Source organism: Mus caroli, unplaced genomic scaffold, assembly GCF_978045245.1.
Source record: "Mus caroli unplaced genomic scaffold, Mus_caroli_1 scaffold_8, whole genome shotgun sequence".
Classification (NCBI taxonomy): Eukaryota; Metazoa; Chordata; class Mammalia; order Rodentia; family Muridae; genus Mus; species Mus caroli.
In genome coordinates, this window is record NW_028227263.1 from 7,470,808 (window position 1) to 7,494,437 (window position 23,630).

General features: G+C 44.7%; 1 non-coding gene across 1 annotated transcript; it reads left to right on the plus strand.

The window, feature by feature from the left end:
* The first annotated feature begins 22,557 nt into the window (after positions 1-22,557).
* LOC115031693 (U6 spliceosomal RNA) lies at positions 22,558-22,664 on the plus strand. Its single transcript, XR_003837352.1, has one exon. It is a non-coding gene; the product is annotated as a U6 spliceosomal RNA (small nuclear RNA).
* The last annotated feature ends 966 nt before the right edge of the window (positions 22,665-23,630 follow it).

The window sequence follows — 23,630 nt, forward strand, 5'->3', positions numbered from 1 at the left end:
GAGTCCCAGCCCTGCATCCAGAAACATGCTCTGGAGCATGGGGCGCAGGCAGGACACCCTCTGTGGTATGTGGGGAAGGAGGCAGGAAGGACACCCTCTGTAGCATTAAGGGAACAGGGGGCATACTCTACAGCATTCAGTGGACAGGGGGAGACACTCTAGTACGTATGGGGCACAGGGACATCCTCTGTGGCCGATCAGGGAGGAGGACACCTTTTGAAGCAAGTAGAGGATGAGCAGTGAGGGACTCTTATTTATTGGCCTCAAGGTCTATGGTCTTATACAAAGCCTACATAGTCTGAGACTGGCTCTCTATTCAGTGTTATTTTAAACCATAAAATTATCAATACTGCTTTCCTTCTAGATGAATATAGTGGCTCGCATGAGAATGTCCCTCATAGATTCATGTAGTTAGTCCCCAGTTGTTGGTGCTGTTTGGGGAGCTTTGGGAAGTATGGCCTGTTTGAGAGAGGGTGTCACTGGAGGTGGGCTTTAAGAGTTTGAAGGCTTATGTCATTTCCAGCTCACTCTCTCTGCTTTGTGCTTATGATAAAGGTTGCAAGAATTCAGTTTCTTGATTCAGCAGTCATGCCTGCTGCTGTATTTCCCTACCCCTATGGAATCTTATCCCTGTAGAACCATAGGCTCAAATTAACCCTCCCTTCTGTTAGTGGTGCTGGTTATGGTTTTATTAAAAAGTCATTTACAGCAACAGAAGTGCAACACATAATACAACATGTATGGAGGAAATCCAAGGGCCAGAGAGAGGGAGAACAGTTCAAGGGTAGAAAGCCTAGGTGTCATCTGAGCTTCTGTTCTATGATCAAGGTCATGTATGTGCTGCTTATGACAATGCTTATTTGATCATTGATGCTTTCAGTGTAATTTCCCAAATGTGTGTAACACTTCAAGGCAAGAAGGTCAAAGGAGAAACCCAGTGTCCACACTAAAGGAAAGTTTGTGTTCACAGGCAGTTCTGGCTGAGAAGCAGAAAATGGTAACTTGACAGTTCCCATGCTATTCTGTCTGTCCCACAGCACTTCACAGGTGCAGAAGAATGGAGGAGGTGTTGGGATTATTGTGTACACAGACAAAAACACATATTAATATGTACATACACACATATATACACATACATATATATATATAGAGAGAGAAAGCTGTATGAGCATGTAAGTTCACAGATGTGCACGCCTGTACATGCATGTGGAAGTCAAAGGCAGGTGGGTGTTGGGTGTCTTCCTTGATCATTTTTTACTGTTATTCTTTGAGGTGGGGTTTCTACATGATCATCGAGCTTATGTTTTTTTCAGCTAGGCTGGCAGCTGGGAACTTCAATAATCTTCTTCTTCCTTTCTCCCCTCCTTTGGCCCCAAGGCCACATGAATGCCCAGATCTTACCTGGATGCTGAGGTTCAAACTCCAGTCTTCATGCTGCCACAGCAGGAACTTCTACTTGCCTGGCCATGCCTCTAGTCTCCATAGCCATAGCCAAGATAAGCTAATGTGAAAATTGTTCTTGAATATCATCTAAATAAAGCCAAGTAGAGACATAAAATGGCTACATACCTCCTTGAGGACTCCATACCATCAGGCAATGGCTGCTATTTGATCACTAGATACATTAATTCCATGGAGTGAAGGGAGATTTTCAAAAGAAGATTAAGCCTTTTATAGTTCAGGACTTCTTCAGGTCCCTTGGTGTCCAAGACACTAACAATAAGGGCCAAAATAAAGCATGACCCAGACACGTAGTTTAAAAGTGGATGAGGCAACTCAGGGCCAGTGGGTTCAGATGCTGTAGATCATGTTGGCAGCTATCAATAGAGTTCAAGCAGGGCAACCAGATGATCTACCCTTTGAAAGATGCGGTACATGCAGGAGTTATTTCAACTTATAGAAGGTGACATTACCCTTATGGTTTGCTGTAGATTCAACCAAACCATCTCTGATTCCACATGTACAAGGTGACCAGGGCAAATGCTTCCAAATTATCTCTTCCAGGGGATCCACTGGCTCTAGGCATGACCTTCCTAAGCTCAGACCTAAGCGACTTTACTAAAGGATGTAAAATCCTCCTTTGGTGACATATCTCTATATCATTGTGCTTAAAATTGAAAAGAGAGGGCTGAATCAAGTCATATAATAAGGGTGAATAAAGAAAAGATCTAGTCACGTGGTTTACAGAAAGGGCAAAGGACGGCTGGTGGCACTTGGGGTTTAATTATGGGGTTCATCAGGGGGTCTCTGAGGTTCCCATATATTTTTTTCATGGTGTGGCATGAACTTCAAGCCATTTCCTCAGAAGTTCTCTGGGCCAGGGAGGAGCTGGGAGAAGGCACCCCTCAAGTAAGAGCCCCAGGACAGGAGGCATCGCCACAACCTGAGTACTGGTCTCCCAGAAAGCTCAGAGGCACACTTTTCCATCTGCTGCTTGAGAAAGGAGGCAAATCAATTTCCTCCCAGATCCACCATGGGGAACATCACTTGACATTGTAGAAAATATATAATGTCCTGCTGATTTATTTCTGTCTCCTCCTGGGCCTGCCCAGCCTAGGGGAAACAGCGACAGACCCATTCAAATGACAAACACATCACAAAGATGACGCACCACAGTGGCGTATCCGGCATCCCAGAGTATCTGACAGTGTTCTGAAATAAATTCTGCCTTGAAATCATGCAAGCTCATTACATTGATGTGACTATGATTTCCAAAGCATGTGTGACTGCAGCATCTTCTTTCCCCCTATGGCATTGCTTACTGAAGCTTCCCCAGCATGAAACAGCCACAGAGGAACGGCTGGATGGTGGTGCAGTGATGTTTGGTCCTCTGCCTCTCCACATGCCCCTCACCCTGGCTGTGAATCTGCAGGAAGAAATGCATGTGTGGGGGCTGTGGCTCCTTCAGAGTATGACCTTGCTGTCTATCTTATTCCTGACCACATAGCTTGCTGGTTCCTCTTCGTCCTACAATACTAAGAAAGAGAGACCCAGTGCTAGAGATCAAGGGGACTCTAGTCTAGACAAAGCAGCATGGGTGAGGGACAGCAGGAGGGTTGGAAGAAGTCAAACAGGTTCTTCATTTGCACAAATGATAGAGTACTAGTGGATGAGCCAGGATAAAAAGCACAGCTAGTCAGCCTGTGAGTAGAAAATGGAAGACAGGGAGGAGACAGGGAGGCGTGGAGACATACAGAGTGGGCAGGACACGGAAAAAGGAATCAGCCTGCTTTCTGTTTCTAAATCAGAATTTCCATCTAAGGTGGGTAGCTTTGTCTTAGCATCTCATGCTGAAGATGGTAGCTGATGAAGATGATTGCCAGGAGTCTCCACCAGTTTTGTGATGGCTGTAGATGGCTTAGCTTCCTGCCTCTGAGCTCTGCTCCTCCAGGGGTCTCTCTTGTCCCTGCCCAGTGTTCCCCAGGCACACATAATCAATCTTCTTTGGGGAAATCTGTGGACTCAATCATCTACTCCTGGACATGTTTTCATTTCTTTTCTGAGCTGAGTTCCCCTAGACAGATTGCAAATGACCAGGATCTACTGTTGATGTTGTGACATGTCTTCCAAATATCACTGTGGGTAATCTTCTGCCAAGAGCATCTAAATACCTGGGTTTAGTCCACATTTTCCATGATGCAAGAGAAAAATCTGTAGCTTCCTCTGCAGACTCTTGCTCACCAAAACCTCTGGACTTGTATGGCTAGGAAACTTTAAGTTGATCTCATGTATCTCTTACATCTCTAACCCTACTTGCTGACTCAGGAAAAAAGTTAGACGCACAGCTGGTGTCAGATCCAGGAAAGAAGCCCTTGCTGACCCCACCAAATACCTTAAGGGCAGGAATAGAATAGAGACAGAGAGTCCAACAGGTTTTGATGGTCAGCGTAGACCACTTCTGTGGAAAACATGCTGACTGGGCTTTGGGCAGATGCAGGATATGGGCAAGGGTGAAGGCTAGAGAGAAACCAAACTCATTTTTAATGACTGCCCAAGCCCAAGGGCAAATGCAGTGTGCCTCCCAACTTTATGAGTATTGAAATGCTGGGCATGAGACTCGTCAAGCATGCCCTGCTCAATGACAAGCTGTAGCGAGACAACTTCTCTCCTCTAAACTTTAAAAGGATGATGTTCTATGTGATCTCCCTCAAGGACATGAACACCCAGTATAGCATCCTTCTGAGAAGGAGTTGGGAGCTACAGATGAAGGCCAACTTTAGTGATTTGGACCTGCTATCAATGTCAGAGCAGCCATCACATAGGGAGTTAGCAATGCTTAAGTTTGGTTCTGACTTCCTGGAGAAGGACAGCTATGTCTTCCTATGCCTGACCTCTGGAAGCAGGTCCCCTGAGGACAAGGCACAAAGAATCATGCAGCATAAAAAACAGACATCAGAACAAGACCTTGAGCTATAGCAAAATGTCTTCGTTTATAGGCTGTCGATTTTTGTTGTAGATATATCATACCTTGCACTGTTTCCACCCTGGGACAAGGAACAGACCCACAGCCATAGTCCCAGGTGGCCCAACATCTCCTAGTGAACAGACTCAGCTGCTTCTCAGGTAGGTGATACAATCCCACATTCTAAGCACAAGAATGTAGAAGTTTCTGGAAGGAGGAATGTGAACTAGCTGGTCTCTCACGAATATCCAATCTTCTAACTCTCAGTCGTGGTCATGTCTTCCCTGGAGACATGCCACGGCTGCTCATCACATAAAAGTAGCTGGTACAGATGCAGCAATGATAACATTTTAAAACAATGCTTTAATGAGGTGTTCTTTATCCACAAGGAGACAAATGACGAATCCTACACAGTGGCTAGATCAATGAAGGAAAATGCCAAGTAGTACCCTTGGCCCAGATACAGGAAGGCTTCCTGAAGGGAGAGGTGGTCAAGTCAGGATCCAAAGCACATGGGTAAGTTCTGGAAACAAACGGAGGTAGATATCAGAACAAAGGGTTCAAGGCTTTGGATGCAGAGGCCTAAGGCCAAGCATGAAGCAGGCCATTGGAAGGACTGAGATTGGTAGAGGTGAACAGGCCAACCAGGTGGGCTATAGGGGAAAGAGTAGTCTTCATGTGGGGAGCAATGATGTCCTTTGAGCCTTAGATTCTGATTCCCATCCTGCTAGAGGGTTGTCAGACTGGTGGTACACACCCCACTGGAGGATTGACATCGTAGTAGTACACATCTTACTGCATGGTTGTCAGCCTAACAGTGCATACCTTTCTGCACCAACATTTGAGCTGACTTACAAAGCTGCCAGTTACTCTAATAACCACATGATGACCCATACGCAGGCGTTCTGTTTCTCTGATACTCACCAGGAACCTGTTGGAGAGGCTGCAATTCCAGCCTCTTGTTTTAGTGCTGTCATGCTGGCTCTTGAGTAAAACAGATTTCTGTAACTAAGAAGACAGGATTCCATTTTGAAGAGGGAGTGGTTGATGTTTTCTTCTAATGTAGAACTTGCAGAACTTGGTATCTGGTTAATTTTAAGTGAGTGCAGGGAGGGAGTGATAAAGGCAAAATCCAGCTTTGAGTCCTGGACCACTCTCTGGGTGGAGGGACCCCTCGGGTGAGGAACAGTGCAGGAAGGGTGTAGGAACAGCCATAGAGATAGGCAGGGGGCAGGGAAGAAGACAGAGTGGGGAAGACTATCAATGCTAGTCTTGATGGGTTTAAGCTGCTTGCAGGTTGTCAGTGAGAGTCATCCACTCTAGCTAGAAGTGAAGTCTGACCAGAAAAACTGGCTCCCGGACACTCACTCCCACTACCTCCAGGCAGGGAGTGATTTGGGGTCACAGCAGGAGGGGCTTGCTGAGCATACCACCCCAGCTGATGCACACTGATGCTGAATATCCTTGTTCAGAAGGAGCTCTCTGTTCACTCCTAGTTTTCCCAGCTAATGGCCAAGCTTGGATTCTTTGACAGCACCTCATGCCTGTCAGCTTCTTGCCTTAGACCATAGCCCAGAAACACAGAGATGTGAGTTTCAATGTCTTTTGTTCCCCTGGCAACTGTAGCGAGGGCATGTGTGTGTGTGTGTGTGTAAACATACATACAGATTAGAACATATGCCAGTGTTCAATAATTGTCATAATAATCGAATTTCTCCTTGCTGCTCTAATTGGGCATTAGCACAATCTCTATCCTTTGATCTGGGCTCCTGGTGTGACTAACTCCTGTGGCATCACATGCTGTAAAACCCCAATAACTATAAGGGCAGAGACTTCATCCATCTCTCCAAAGAAAATTACCCAGTGCTTATTTACTGTCATCCCAGACAGTCCCGTGCAGTGCTGTCCTCAGGACGTGCCCCAGGAAAGAAGATGAGTCCCCAGCAGGCCTGCTATCCATCACTCCCAGCTTCCCACTCCGGATCCAGCTGGTAAGCAAGCAGGCGTGGGCTGATGGGAGCTGCTGCAGGTCCCTTGCTAATGACCTAGTTAGCAGCTTAATGGAGAAATGGAGGGCTTGAATTAGAAGGAGGAGCCCTTGCCTGGTACATTTAGATGTTCCCTGGATTTATGGGCCTAGAGTTACTAACCTTTGTAAAATAGTCATTGTTCTTATTACAGAAAACAGTCTATTTTTAAAAGCCAGCAGCATCCTCTCTGAATACAAAACAGCTCTTGCCATTTTCTTTTGACTGATTTGTTTTTAAGGGAATGTGTCTTTTTCTTGCCTCCAGTCGTTTGGGTGGGAACTGAAAAGCTTCTGGGGCATGCCTGCTGAGCATTGTGTGGTTCCTGAAGTTGAACTTTGGATACAACCAGTATTTAGTGTTGATTACAAATAGCCAAGATGTGGTATTTGAGTGGGAGGCAGCTTTGAGCACCGTGTGGAAGGTTGACAATGAGAGCCATTCCCAGCCTAGGAGATTGAAGATTTCTCCATCCCCTGTATACTCTGTGGTTAGCGTTTCACTCCATTAGTGTTGTGGTTAGACTACTAAAGATTGTTTTGGGCATTAGCACAATCTGGTGATCCTGGATCAATGGCTTTTGCAGGCCACTGCTCACCGGCTGGCATTGCCAAGTCTCGTCTCACCATCTGGTTATTGATTCTACACATCACAACTGAACAGCCTTTCTGTCCAGTCACCAGTTGAAGCTGTGGTGATTCATCCTGGTGACAGGACTTCACAGACATAGAGTGGTAGTAAGAGTCAATCCATGCAAGGCCAGTATGTCTAAAGCTGTAGAGGAAATCCAAATGGTTTAGGGAATATAGCCAAGAGACGGGAGGAAGTTCTCTGCTTCTTGAGCCCAGGTTGTGTTTGCCAGATCTATGCTTTGTCTAAAATGGCCAGAGCTCAGATCTGAGTAGCTGCCAGTAACAAGAGCCACATAGAGAGCATGGGTCCTAGCATCTCTCACAGAGGTCGTACTAGCTCAGTCTGTAGGCCAACCCAACTCCTGCCTTGTTCTTAGATCTCAAGCAGGTGGCAAAGCCTGCTTATCTTGTGCACCCAAGGTGTGTTTGCTGGAACTCTTGGCTTTTCTTGGCCACCGAGATGTTTTGAAGTTAGTGAATGTGGTTCTGGGATCACATGCAGTTTTAAAAACACTCATAATGGAGATGGAACTGAGATGCTACACTCCCACCAGAAAAGATAACATTTAAAAGATCGGCAATCACATGTGTTGGATGGGGTGTGGAACAATCAGAGCCATCACACCATGGGCTAGGGAATGTGGCTCAGTTGGTAGAGTGCTTGCCTAGAATGCTCAAAGCTCAGGGTTTGACCTCAAGCACTGCAAGGGACCATGCATATCTCTAATAAGAGCACTTGTGCTGTAGAGGAAGGAGGATTAGAAGCTCAAGTTTAAGGTCAGTTTAGTCTGGGATACTGCCTCAAAAGAAGAACTAGCATCCATCATTGCTGGGGACACACAGGAAACCATTTCTAGTTTTCCTTAATGTACACACACACACACAGAGAGAGAGAGAGAGAGAGAGACAGAGACAGAGACAGAGACAGAGAGACATAGAGAGACAGATAGAGACAGAGAGACAGAGACAGAGAGAGAGCGCAACTGGCCTATCAGTTCTACTTCTAGGTATTTGTGTATGAACTAAAATATAATGATTCATTTTCAAGACAAATGTACCTTGAGTCAATTCAGCCCAGGGACATATGAATAGGAAAGTCTAGTCTGCTGTGGACAGCCTGACTGGCTAGTAAACTCTGATACACTCTCCCTCCTACACTGAAAATAAAACCTTAAGAGATGAAAATTACCAATAGCCATGCTTGCCTGACGACCTGCAGATGTGACAAGGGTGTGCGCTTGAACTAAACAGGATGTAAAACAGAGAAAATTCACAAGTAGTCTCCGTAAGTAGGCAAATGTTAAGTGGCGGAGGGAATGATGAGGCCCAAATGGCCTGTAAGATTGTACCCTCCTGATTACTTTGCCAGTGAGGAAAGGGAGGAAGGGACCTGCATTCACCTTATAAAAATTTCTCTGTGCATGACTGGAGCACCAGCCACTCTGGGCTGACTCCGGACTTTAAGGTTGGTGCTTGCTGCTGCTTTCAATGAGTTCACCCTTCCCTAAACCTGGGAGGAGTCTGCTGGTCTTCATGCCTCCCCTATGTTGCTGCCCTTATGAATGTACCGCAAATCACATGCATACTGAATCTTGGAAGGGCCAGGGAAATAGAAAAGCCAGCCAGCCACTGTCTTCCTAGTCTCTGATTAAGAAAGCAATAAAACTATAATTTTTTCAGTGACCTTTGTGTATAGATAGTTTTTTAAAATTTCATTTATATTTCTGGTAATCATTTGTCAACATTGAAATAAAATGCAAACTTTCTCAATTAAAACAAACTTGGGCTCTTACCCTCTTACTCTCTTGCCTCTCTCTTGCCTCTTTGCCCCTTGCTCCCATTCCCTTCCCCCATCTCTCCACGTGGCCATGGCCGACACCCTACTTCTCTCCTCTCTCCTTCTCTCTTCCTCTGCTACTCTCTTACCTCTCCTTCCCATGCCCTAAATAAACTCAATTCTATACTTCAACAACAACAACTTGGAGCTCTTAAATCAGCCCTAATTTACAAGACCCTAACTTAAGCATCAATGTGCCTTTAGAGTCTCTGACTGGAGTTTTTTTTTTTTTTTTTACTGATAAAAGGAAGCTGTGGGGACCCTATATGACCATAAAAGTCTCCTTATTTTAGAAGCCCCACAGGCTGGAGCATCAGGAAAGTCACTTTGAACTGTGACCAGAGTTGTGACAGTGGGGTAGTCTCACATACAAGCTCCTTAGTTAATTGGGGCTGGAGATAACCCCACACAGAGTCCACCTCATCTCCAGTACCATTCTGTCTTTTGGTCAGCAGGTGTGAGAAGGCACCTAGGATGTGCCCCACTCTTAGCGCCCCCTCTCCATCTCACAGGGCATATCCCTGAGACCATTTAATGTTCTAAGGGTTGAAGGCAATGTGAGGCTGCAAAGCATTCTCTTTCTTTCTGCAATGGTACCTGGCATCTTCACCCTTACGGGTTGGTTTAACTGGCTTCCTGGCTCTAGCTTGTTTCGACACCACTGAGTTGTTAAATACACTGTAATTGTGTGCTGGGCAAAGTGTTCTAGGATGTAATTTTCTTATCACAGGCTCAAGGCTGGCCTTCTAGGTGCTCATTAGCCTAGAAAGCTTCCTTTGTGTGGAGTGTGACAGTCTCTGTGAGGTGCTTATGTTGGGCATGAACTGAGGGCAGTGTGTGCACACATACAGTGTGACTGGGGGCAGCATCCATTTGTGCCACATCCTGCACCTGCCTCAGGCTCTAGGCATGCGTGCACCCTAGCTGACCGGAAGCTGGAAGGTTCAGTAGCATACATTGTATGCAGGGAACAGATGCAGGGCCTGAGAGCCAGGTGGGGACTTACCCTTTCCATTCTCTGTCCCACAGTGACATTCTAAAAAGAGCCTGGAGGAAGATGCTTAGCTTCAGTGGTGGTCCCAGGCAATGGACCCAATTAAACATGTATTCTGGCATACTTAGGAAGCAGGGGCCATTTAACTTTTCCATGCAGTGGTGGTAAAATAAAAACCAACAAATGTGGGGCAGTCCCTCCCTGATGTTCTGTCTGGCGGTGCGAATAAATTCAATGTCGTGGTGCTTTCAAGCCCTGATAGGGTTTATAACTAGGATAAAATTCTGACACAAAATAAATTTTGATCCAAGTTTGGTTTTATTTGGAAGTTGTAACAGAGAGCACCTCAAAATGCTGGAATTATGGCACAACATATTCTGTAGGTTTCCCTGTTTTATAGTTGACTGCTTCACCGCCCAAGTAGTAAGTGGGATACCCCTGGGACCCACGTGGACAGAGCCATCTTCGAGCACCTGAGTATTCAGACTTGTTCAGGGGACATTATGAGGCTTCACTGAACATTGTGCTGAGGCTCTAGACCTTGGTGAGACTTAGTAGGATGCACACACCTTTTTACACAGATTAGCTTGTGACTTCATTGTCACAACTAGCTGAAAGGTTTCAAGAGCCCTATCATGATGTTTGGCTTGGGAGCCATTGGGAGTGGGATGAGGCCTGAGCTGTCTCCCAACAATAAAAGGTAAGCAACCTATTTGCTGCTACAAGCAGTGCTTGAAGACTATATTGGTTAAGCTTTGCCAACTTGACACATCCTAGAATCGTTTGGGGAGAGTGACCCTCAATTGAAGAATTGCCCAGATGGGAGTGAACTGTGGCCATGCCTGTGAGAGGTGGTCTTGATTGATTATTGATGAGGGAGTGGCACTCCTAGGCAGGCAAGCCTGGGCTATAGAAGAAAGACAGCTAAGCACAAACCAATGATCAAGCTACTAGGTAGCAATTTATCCTTGGTCTCTGCTTCCGTTTCTGACTTCAAGTTCCTATCCAGAGTTCTTGCCCAGACTCCCCTCTTTGATAGACTGAACTGTAAGGTGGAATAAGCTCTTTCTTTCTGTAAGTTGCTTTTGGTTATGGTGTTTACCACAGCAAGAGCAAACTAACTAGAACAAAGGTCAAAGTCAAATTCAGCATCATCACAGAATACCTCGGATTTATGACACTGGCATCATTATTCTACCAGGAACAAGCTTTATTTATTCCCCCACTTTAAAAACAAAGTTGATAGTGTGGCGAGGCAGTTGTGGCCCAGATTTTAAATGGCCCTTAAAGGTACATGTGACAAGAATGTGTATACTAAAGGCATGGTCCCCAGCCTGTGGCACTGTTTGAGGAGGTGGAGCCTAGTGGAAAGAGGTTTGGACAATGACTTTGAAGAGGATGCGAGGCCCTGACTTTCTTTCCCTTCTCTTTTTGCGCCTTGGCTACCTCAAGACAGCAACCTCCTTCTCCAAATGCTTCTGCCATGATGTTCTTCCTTAACAAACTCCAAGGGGCCACGTCCTGTAACCGTGCACTAAAGCGTCTGACTGCAGCCACCATAGGCTTAATAATTTTGTTCCATGGCTAGAAGCCCAACTCACACAGTCATAGACTCAAATAAACTCACAGTCAAAACTCAAAAACATGCCTAGGGTGAGTGTTCCTTATCCAAAAAGTTTGGCACCCAAGATAGTCTTATTCCTGATTCATTTTAAGATTCTGCATATAATTTATATAATGAGACTTTTTGAGGTCAACATAGAATTCACTTGGTTTTTATCTACCATTTATACACATGGTGGGAGTAATTCAATAGCACATTTTTTTTGGTATATTTATATTTTGACTGTGACCTGTCTCATAAGATTTGATGTGGCATTTTCCATCATGGCTTTATATCAATGCTAAAATACTTTTAGATTTTGGAACATTTTGGAGTTTGCATTTTTCATGATAGGGTTAGTAAACCTGTGTTGAGACACTTCCTTTTCTTTTTGCTTTAACTAAAATACCCTGAGAGGGGTCACTCAAGGGGAAGAGGGCTATTTAGGCTCACAATTCCAGGGGAATATGGTCCACCATGCAGAGAAGACAAGCATCAGGCAGAGAAGGAGTGGCAGCAGAAGCTTGCTGGCTGGCTGGTCATGTTGCATCCATACCCAGGAAGCAAAGGAAAGAGAGGGGAATGGGTCAAGAAAGCCTCAAATCCTATCCCAGTGACACATTTTTTATCCAGCAGGGCTCCACCTCCTAAGGGCTCTATAACCTCCTTGCCAACTAGGAGCCTAGAGTTCAAACATGTGAGCCTGTGGGGACATTTTACTTTCAAAGTACAGTATGTAGATAGACATTTGTGAAGGCCCTTTAAAAAGAATGTATCATTTCACTTTTACTGGAAATAGTTTGTGTCCACATGATGCTTGGATGCACAAGAGGATAATGAAGGGGCTATTACAGACAAGCAAGTGAATACAGCTACTTTTATAGCATGTTTTTGTACACATGTGTGTAGGGGTGTGTGTGTGTGTGTGTGTGTGTGTGTGTGTGTGTGTGTGTCTGCCAAAGTGTTGAATATGTAGAAATGCATACTGGGTGCCATGACAGCACAGTTATATCATGATTTCTCTATCTGCTGCCTGTCAAAAACAACGAGGCTCTTTCTGAACCTCGGCTACTGTGAATAATGCATCAAGGAGTATACAGGAGGGCAGCTGCCTCCGTGAGGTGCTCAAAATATATCGAGGATCTCACTTATATATGATTTCCATGTATAAATCGGAGGAGCGGGATGCAGAATGGTGGATATTGGGTAGGAAAGAGATGCAGGTCATAGGTCAGGGTTGCAACTGTGCCAGATGGAGGTGTGCCAGAGGAGAATCTGAAGTATGAGAAGCAGTTACCACTGAGGGATGTGTTCTTCACAGGAAACCTGCCCGAAGAGGCTCTCTCTCTCTCTCTCTCTCTCTCTCTCTCTCTCTCTCTCTCACACACACACACACACACACACATATTTTATATAGGTATTCAGCTTTGTAAAACAAGGCCATCCTTCTACCTGCAGTCGCACAGGAGAACAAAGTACCGGAAGGTGGGACCAACTTGTGCCTCTCACTGTCCAGTATGGAGACAGCTCTGGGGTTCTCATCAGCTGTTAGGAGTAGTGTACATGGTGGATTCACAGTGATTCCAGACTGGGTAAGGCTTTATTCACTGAGGACTGTGAGGTATCACTTTCAACATTTCATCAGAAAGTTACTGAGGAGTGGGAGACCCAAGACTCAGCACTGATAAAGTTGACCAGGCTACAATCAGGCCTGACCAGGCCACTTCAGTCTCTTCACGCTTTGCTAATTCTCTGTTGGTGACTTGTGAGCATTTGCACATGTTTAACATTAATCCCGATTCCTCTCAAGGGTCATTGAGGAAGCGAGCTTCCGGGTTGGTTGAGCTATCCTCCTACGAAGAGGGCAGCTCCTGGCAGGCAACCCTGGCAGACAGGAGGCCTTCCCTTCTATGTTTGGCTTCCTGGGGTGGTAGACAAGTCCTTGATTGACAGAAACAGTGCTGAGAGTTACTAGAATATTCTTCCTCAAATTCAGGGGACAGTCTCTTCCCTGCCATTTCCACTGGGAGTCACAGGCTCCGGAGAGTACAGCCTCCTCTCCCCTCTCAGCTCTGTGGGGCTGAGAAACAGGGTTGGAGCTTCCTTGGCTGTCTCTCTGGAGCTCTTTATCCTTCAGTGGCTCCTTCCTGGTCCCTGGGGATACTGTGTCTGACTGGCACGGCCTGGGGATAGACTTGCATGTAGGCACTGGGATCCAGGATTTGGATGCCTGTTTCCCTGGTGAAAACAAACGGCATCATATTTGGCTCATACTCAGTGGACTTTCTATGAGGAAGAGTCTCTATTAAGGAATTAAGTTCAGCATCTTTGGCAGTACAGAAGTTGCTAGGGCTCTTTGAATGGCAAAGTCTAAAATGTTCAGTGTGAGTACTAACAGGACACACTGGATGTTCTAGCCCGGTGTCTAGGATAGGCCCCTCCCTAGGATAGGCTTCCTTTACATATCCTGGGTGCTCTAATTTAGAGTTTTCCTGCTTCTTAACTTCTCACAGCTACATTGGAGGAAAGAAAGGGTGTGGGTTTTCCTCTAAGGTCACCAGGTTCCAAATCTCTGTTCCTATAATACCTCATAGCCCAGGCCTGCCTCCTTAAATAGAACATGGTGGGGTAACCTTGGTGGTATGTGGGAGTGGGCCCTGAAGGAACCCAGCTGGGAAATGAGCCACAGCCAGGAATGACTGTCACTGATATTAATGATTGGACAGACAGTGTGGCTTGATGCTTGTGGTAAGGAGCAACTGTTAGAGCCAGGCTTGCAGATCACTTAGCATGCCTGAGCTTCACTAGTATGTTGGCTCTTTCTCCTTCTCCTCCTCAAATCCATGTGTCCCACTGAGTACAGCTCAAATGTGATTCTTCCCCGAAGCTTTATGCAATGTCTTGCCTGTGGCTGGTGTATCTGTGTCTGCACAGGAGTCTAGGATCGGCTCCTTAGAGCAATGATTAGAAAGGCCATCCAGAGACTGCCCCACCTGGGGATCCATCCCATCTGCAGGCACCAAATCCTGACACTATTGCTAATGCCAAGAAGCACTTGCTGACAGGAGCCTGGTATAGGTGTCCCCTGTGAGGCTCTGCCAGACCCTGACCAATATAGATGTGGATGCTCACAGCCAACCATCAGATTGAGCACAGGGTCCACAATGGAGGAGTTAGGGAAAAGGACTGAAGGAGCTGAAGGTGTCTGCAACCCCATAGGAAGAACAACAATATCAACCAACTGGACACCCCAGAGCTCCCAAGGACTAAACCAAAGATATGGAGGACTCCATGGCTCCAGTTGAATATGTAGCAGAGCATGGCCTTGTCAGGCATCAGTGAGAGGAGAGGCCCCTTGGTCCTGTGAAGGCTCGATGCCCCAGCATAGGGAAATGCTACGGCAGTGAGGCAGGAGTGGGTGGGTGAGTGGGATAGCATCCTCACAGAAGCAGGGGCAGGAGAATGGGATAGGGAGTTTGCAGAGGAGAAATCGGGAAGAGGGATAACGTTTGAAATTTAAATAAATAAAATAACCAATAATAATAAAAAGAAGACTCACGCCCAGGTCAGGGCATCCTTTTTCAGTACCCATCAGAGCGACAACATAGAAAGAGGAAAAGGCTGAGAGTTTGAGGGAGGAAGAGGAGAGGGATATGAATATAAGTCACAGGCAGATTTCACTTCCTTCCTGCAAAAACAGGACTTGGTGAGGCCAAGGCCAGAGGCTGAAACTCAGGTCCTCGTCCCTGGTTATTCTCCATGTGAGTATAGAGACAAATTCTTCATATTCCTCATTTCGTGAGGTACAGGTGTGAGTCACCATTATTTCCGATTTTCCAAGAACACAAATGTGTTTTGGGACTGGGTAATGTCAATTCCTTCTCCTTACACATAAAGTAAGATGAAGTTATTTTTGAGGAGGAGGATGTAAAAACAAGAGCTCTGCTGCTAACGGTGTGAACAAAGTACGTCCTTCCAAATCATGGAGTGCTTCATCTTGTCTCTCCTGTTTTTCTGTAAGTAAAGCCGTTTGCATAAATACAACAGTGTAACCAGTTCTGATGTTTCTCAGAAACATGCCTGTGCTGAAGACAGTTCATTAAAGCACTTTTGATTGAAAAGCATCTGTTCAAACACTGAGACAAAGCCAAAGTGTCAGCAGAGAAATTCCAACAAGATCACCTCTTCAAACCTGAGAAGTCTGTCTGCGCAGGCATCCCACCCAGACATGGGCTCTGTCTTCTGTTTTTATCAGTGCCTGGACGTGAGGGACCTGCTTCCTCCGTTCCTGCCCACAACATAATACTACCCTCCCACCCATGGATGGCCCAAGCTGGGGTGATAAATTCAACTGTTCTCTCCTGGACTAAGGCTTGGGATGTTCCCTCATGGCGAGCCTCTGCTCTGTACTGAAGGCAAGCACTGGATGCAGCAGCAGCTGCTTTTCACTGTTGCTGCTGCTGTTTTTAATTCATTCATTAATTAGAGGCAGGATGTTGCCCTCTAAAATCAGGTTGGCACCTAGTCTACACTGGTCTTCAGTTCACAGTAATCCTCCTGCCTCGATCTCCAGAGTACACTGTCTTTTGGCTCACTTACTGGCCTCTCCTTTCAGCCAAGTGTAGTGGCCAATGTCTGCAATCGCAGCACATGGATAGCTAAGGCAGGAAGGCCATTGCGAATCTGAATGTGTATGACGGGAGCCTTGAGAATGGTGGGTGGAGCCACAACTCAAGGAAGAGAATCGAGGAATAAATAAAATTTTAAATCAGCATAAAGCAACTGGAGGCAAATTTGGAAGGTCTGACAAGAGAGGCAGATGGAAGCATCAGACGTTTCTTTGGTGACAAACATGGCATCCAGAGGAGTCCAAGCCCCTGGGACAGGTGTGTGAGAGGTGGAAATGCAGAAGCAGAAAGGCAGAAAGGCTTGGAAGGACTGGAAGGACAAGTCTGGGAAGCAGCCAGGAGCAGATCCTTCTAGCAGCACATGGTCAGGTCCTTACCAAGCACCCCCCTCATGCCACCATCTGGCCTCACCTTTCTGGTAGAAGGCACGTGATTTATTTCTCAGGTTCTGCATGCACTGTTTCAAATTGACAATGAGGCATCCCACTCAGGACTTGCAGGGAAACACCCAGAGGTGGCTTCTCCCAGTCCTGAAGCAAACAGGAAGGCCTTCTGCTGTCCCGAATTCCAGTGCAGTCATGAATCTGATACAGAGCTCAGATAAGGATAAGGAGAATGGTGACTTCAAACAGCAGTGTGCTTGGCCATCCTAATGGGAACAGAGGAGCATAGTGAATAGACCATGGTTGGTGTGGGCCCGGACTCCTGGGCAGAATTTCCAGGAGCTTGGCTGTTAGCTCTTCTTTAAAGGTCTGGCAGAGTTTGGCAGTGAATCTGGTTTCAGGCTTTTCTTTGTTGGGAGACTATTTGTTGATGATCCACTCTTGTTTCCTGTCATTGGTTCATGTGTGTTGTTCAGATCCTCTTGATTTAATATGAGTCGCTCATATCTAGGAATGGATCCATTTCTTCTGAAATTTCCAGGATTTTACAGTTTAAGTTTACAAAATATCTCCTAAAAAAAACATGACCCAGTGATAATGTGGATTTCATTGGGATTTGCTGCGTTCTTTTTCATCTCTAATTTTATTAATTTGAGTCTTCTCTCTCTCTCTTTTAAGAACCAACTCTGTCCCATTGATTCTTCATACTCTCCATTTGTAATCTCTGTAACACTATTTGCCGTCCAGGTAGTTACTGTTTGATCCTCTCAGCCCCACTGGGTTCGGCATGATGCTTGTTTTGTGTGAGGGCTGACCCTTAGCAACCCTTAGCAAAGGTATTGATTTGAGATTTCTCTTAGTCTTTTATGTAAGTTGTCATTGCCATGGAGTGTCCAGCATGCATCTATTGTATTCTTGTTATTATTTCAATTAGTTTTACTCCATGATAGCCATATAAGGCACACTAAATTATTTACATTATTTGCTTACTTGTTAAGATTTGTCTTATAACCTAAAATTTTAAAAGAAGGTTCTATGGGCTGCTGGGAAGAATGTGTATCCTATAGGCATAGGATGTAATACTCTGTCAATATCTGTAAGTTCATTTGATCTATGGTGCAGATTAACGCAGAAGTTTCTTCACTGATCTTTTAGTCTTGACAACTGACGTCTTAGTGAAGTGGAATGTTGAACTCACCCACTATTACTGTATCAGGGCCCATCTGGTCCTTCATGTCCATTTGTGTGTGTGTGTGTGTGTGTGTGTGTGTGTGTGTGTGTGTGTGTGTTACTCATGTTTGAAGTCAGAAGCTCCAAAGCTTAGGACGCACATGTAGTCAACTGTTCCACCATCTTGATGGATTATCCCTTTTATTAATATATAGTGGCCTTCTTTATCCCTCCTGACTAATGTTAGTTTGAATTCTCCTGACCAGCTATCAAAATAGCTATGTGACTTGATTTAGAACTGTTTGGAAAATTGGCCTCCATATTTTTACTCACAGTCTATACCTCTGACAGTAGGAAACTGTTTTTTAGTTCAATCAGCTAGTTTGCAACTTTTAATTAAAGCATTAAGACTATTTCCACTTAAGACTATTGTTGGGAAGAAGTTTGCTAATTGCTATAACTATCCTAACTTGAACTGTGCATCTCTCTGAAGACTTCAAATGGAACCTCAAGTCCTATAGATGCCTGCTGAGCTCAAAGCTTAAATCTTGGAATTACAAAACAGAAAATTTAATCTGACCCATACCTCTTCCTCCAAACCTGATGTGAGGTTTGAAGAGTCCCAAAAGCCCAGAGGGGAAAAAACACATTTAGAGAACAAAGCCCCCTGTCCTTTTTACTGCAGGGCTGTAGTATAGACGGTTTAGACACAGTCCCTTATACCAATTGGCTGATTACTGGTAGAGCTGTATTTGACATTTGTCCTCTGACATCAGAATGCTTGGGGCATTTCTATGTGCCTGCCATCACCACTTCCCTCAGGGACTCGACATGCTCCAGTGACCAGAAACACAGAAAGAGTGCTGTACACCAAAAACCTGAAGATCATGTTCTTATTGGAGTGGGTTAATTGGTTCTTTGGTAGAAAGATAATATTCAGTTGTTACCCAGCAAGTAGCTATAATTGCAGTGCCTCTTTCTATGATCCCAGGAAATCCAAGAAAATATTAAAGGGCAATTTATCAAAGAGCCTTCTCTCACTCTGTGCATACGCTAGCTGCATTTATCCCATGAAAGTTTCAAAAATATTGCAACGCTTTTAAAAATGGAGCAATAGGAGCCGGGAAAAATGGCTCAGTGTCGCAACCACTTACTGCCCCTGAAGAGAACCTGGGTTGCTTTCCAGCACCCGTCTGTATTCAAAGGTTCACAACTACCTGTAATTCCAGTCTCAGGGGAAGCTGATGCTCTTCTGCCTTCTGAGGGCATCCCCAGGACATGTTGTACATACATGTTCACAATAAACAAACAAACAAGATAGACAGATAGACACACAGACATATAGATAGACAGGCACACAGACACACGGACAGACAGATCCCCCCATCCGAGCCAAGGATCTGTCCTTGATGGTCTATTCTAAAGCATAGCTGTTATAAACATGAAGTGTGTGGAGAACTATCTTCTTCTGTATGAGATGACACTGTGTGGCTATGCAAATCAGGAGCAGAGGGCTGGCCTACCCAGTTCATACTTCCTGGGGCAATGCCAGAGCTGCTGGTTATGGTCAGCCATTCATTGAAGCATCTGAGGCTGCAGAAGAAGAAGAGAAGAACAAGGAATTGTGTCCAAGTAACTTCTATGTCTACAGAAAACCTTGAGAAAAACCATGTGATAATATACAGTTCACACATAGTTTTCTAGTCTTGATATTTGACTATTTTACTAGATTAGACCTGCCTTCTCTTCTCTTCTCTTCTCTTCTCTTCTCTTCTCTTCTCTTCTCTTCTCTTCTCTTCTCTTCTCTTCTCTTCTCTTCTCTTCTCTTCTCTTCTCTTCTCTTCTCTTCTCTTCCCATCAACCTAATCTATAACAAACAAGAAATCTATACTGGATTTCGTAGCCAGTCCTCTTTAGTTCCACAGGCATGATGTTCCTAAGGAATTCAGGATGGCATCCAGCTCATTCTGTAGCCCAGACAGGCATCAAACTAGAAGTTCTCCTGCCTCAGCCTCCCATGTAGCTGAGATTACAGATCTACACCACCAGGCCAGCCTTTCTTCTCTCTTTGTACATGTAGACACGTAGTATATAATTTTGTTGAACATAGTTTATGTTTGGTATTTTCTGAATAATTTTAAAGCAACACTTCGATGTAGCACACTACTTTAGCTTTTGAGAACATAGTTTTATCTTAAGAAAAAGGTCAGGCTCATTCTAACCTCAGTGCCCTTTATCATACTCCAGGCAGAAGTGCAGAGGCTGCCATCTGGGATTCATCCATAGAATACAGCAGGGCATAGGGCCTAGAAGCTGGATATTGGTCAGGAGCTGAGGCACATGGTCTCATGAGGTCTAGGTGGATTTCTGGAAAGCAAGTATTGAGCTTGTTTGTAGTACAAAGATCTGAACTTCATTCTCAATTTTATGCTGTGGTAGACAATATGCTTTGGTCTAACTTGTTTGTTTTTGTCTTGCTGCATGCCTTTTAAAATTTAAAATTCCTATTTTAGATATGAGTTTAGGTACCATGTGTTGTGATTTCCTTTAGAGCATCAACTCTAGAGTATCACCATGACATCCCATAGTTCCTCTTGGTGGAGGTGGTGGCATTGGGTTTTGAAGACCTATCTGTATGGTCATCCTGTAGACTTTGCAGTACCCTAGGTTTGTCTGATCTTTATCTCAGAAGTAGATTGAGGGTGCACAAATGTACAGGGTGGTGATGTCATGATTTTCCTGAAAATAACACCACCATTCATAGTGCAGCTTTGTTGGCCATGTGTGTTCCATCATTGGGTTTGGAGGAGGATTTTCTTCATAATTTCAAATTACTCCGTAACTTGGGAGTGACCACTGATGTGGTTGTATGAGTTGATCTCACTCTCCACTGCTGGAGAGTCTTTCTAACTCTTTCTAGACAGTAGCTGCGTGCCTACTGTGTGGCTTCCTCCCTTCTTCCTTTGTTGCTGGGTTGGAACCAGTTGCTCCCTAGGTTATTCATGTCTAACTAGGTGTAGTCAGGATTACCTTATTGATATTCCAACTGTCCCATCACTGATCAGTTCTCAGTGCTTCCACCTTGGTCCTTCATGGGGAGCTTTGGTTCTTCCAGGACGAAGGTGCAGACACACTGCTCTGCTGCGAAGAGAATCACCTGGACCACAGTGGCCACCTGGCAGGATGGGCATCTCCCTTTGTGCTCCTGTGATCAGAAGGAAAGGCAAGCATTCTTTGTATGCTGAGGATCAGTCGAAACCATGCTCTCTGCTCCTGCTTCTATTATTTCAGATACTTGGTCTTCATTTTCTCCAAGTACCAAGAGTTCTATGGAAAACTAACCATTTATCTCTAACAAACTTTAAATAAAAAAAATAAGCCAACTATATGGCTAAGAAATGCCTTCCTTCAGGCAAGATTTATGGCCGTTCTTGCTGTAGCTTTTACTATTGCACTGTCACGTCCTTTGGGTTTTACTGCATCTGCATTTGAAAGTGTGGCTAGCAAGCTTCTAGGCTTTGTGTAGTATTCGATAACATTTCTTGTGCACACTTAGTGGTGTGTGCATGCAATGTTTCAGCTTATCCAGTGGCTCTTCCATTGATCTACAGCATCTACAAAATGCCCCTTCTTTCCCTGGTGGACAGAGATGTTGGGGCTCATGGACAAAGATACTGTGTGTCACAGGCAGTACCTCTAATCCCCAAGGATAGCTCCCATCCTGGATTTCTCTGTGCCCCACTCATCTGTCATTGAGTCAGTCCTAATCATTTTTGAGAAAACATATTTTTACATTATGTAAGTGTGGATGTATGCTATGTTTGCTCAGGTACCCTCAGAGACTAGAGGACACTGGATCCCCTGGGGCTGGAGTTACAGGTAGTTGTGAACCACCAGATATAGGTGCTCTACACCAAACAGCTGGATCCTCTACAAACCTGCAAATGCAGTATGCACACTTAACATCTGAGCCATCTTCTCAGCCTCCCTACCCCCAGTGTATTCTAACTAGAGTCACAGATGGCTTCTCTAGCTGTTACTTTGCAGGCTTTCCTTGCTGTGATAACATGTTCAACTTTTCTGTGTAAACTTCAAAATGGAAACCGCAGGATAAACAAATAAAATTAACTAAAGGCAGTGCTCCCACCCACATCCACACCAGCATGTGGCTGTGCATTCCATTGCACAGGTCTACTCTGTGACCCTAGGTGTGATTATCAATGTCTTCCCCCAGGCAAAGCTTACGGCCGTTCTTTCTGTTGCTTTTCATTATTGCACCGTTACTATTCATCCATCTCTTGTTACAGATTCTTAGCAGCAATCTCGATAATCTCGCCTGTTTTCCTCATTGTGGGTGGTAGAGGCTTCCATTGTTCTCATATTATCATTCCATATGAAGGGTCTTACTTTGGGTATCCACTGGGCCCTGCTATGCCAGTGAACTAAGACCCTGGATTTGTTTCCTTGGGTCTTGTTTTCCCCAGGTCTCCAAGTGGGGCTTTACTTCTTTTCTCTTAAACTTATATTTAAGCTCTTTCTCTTTGTGGTGGGATTGCTTTGTGTCCTGCACATCATAATACATGGTCTAAGAGCCCTTGGTGGTTTCCTGTCCTTGGGGCTAAGCCCTTGGTGCCCTCATGTTCACCCTAGGACTCAGGGTTGATCCAGTGAGTACCTGCCCTTCACTGAGGACAGCACTGGGACTGAGGGTGCTTCAGTTACTCAAAAGCTATCACAGACCTGGGAAGACAGACAGCAAGGACATTTTTTCTCTCTGGGTCCATATGAAGAACATGTTACTAGGTTTCCCAAGCTTGAACCCTCATTGTACTGTTGGAAGAAATTCCCCATAGTTAAAATAGGTTATGAATAGAAGTTTTGGTGCTCGCTTCGGCAGCACATATACTAAAATTAGAATGATACAGAGAAGATTAGCATGGCTCCTGTGCAAGGATGACACGCAAATTCGTGAAGCGTTCCATATTTTTCAATGTAACCCACTATATAAACAAACTCAAAGACAAAAACCACATGATCATCTCGCTAGAGGCAGAGAAAGCATTTGACAAAATCCAATATCCATTCATGATAAAAGTCTTGGAAAGATCAGGAATTCATGGCCCATACCTAAACATGATATAAGCAATTTACAGAAAACCAGTAGCCAACATCAAAGTAAATGGAGAGAAGCTGTAAGCAATCCCACTAAAATCAGGGACTAGACAAGACTGCCCACTTTCTATCCTACCCTCTTCAAGTGCTATTCAATATAGCACTTGAAGTCCTAGCCAGAGCAATTTGACAACAAAAGGAGGTCAAGGGGATACAAATTGGAAAGGAAGAAGTTAAAATATCACTTTTTGCAGATGATATGATAGTATATATTAGTGACCTTAAAACTCCACCAGAGAACTCCTAATCCTGATAAACAGCTTCAGTGAAGTAGCTGGATATAAAATTAACTCAAACAAATCAGTGGCCTTTCTCTACACAAAGGATAAACAGGCTGAGAAAGAAATTAGGGAAACAACATCTTTCACAATAGTCACAAATAATATAAAATATCTTGGCATGACTCTAACTAAGGAAGTGAAAGATCTGTATGATAAGAACTTCAAGTCTCTGAAGAAAGAAATCAGAGAAGATCTCAGAAGATGGAAAGATCTCCCATGCTCATGGATTGGCAGGATCAATATAGTGAAAATGGCTATCTTGCTGAAAGCAATCTACAGATTCAATGCAATCCCCATCAAAATTCCAACTCAACTCTTCACTGAGTTAGAAAGGGCAATTTGTAAATTCATCTGGAATAATATAAAACCTAGGATAGCAAAAATTCTTCTCAAGGATAAAAGAACCTCTGGTGGAATCACCATGCCTGACCTAAAGATGTACTACAGAGCAATTGTGATAAAAACTGCATGGTACTGGTATAGCGACAGACAGGTAGACCA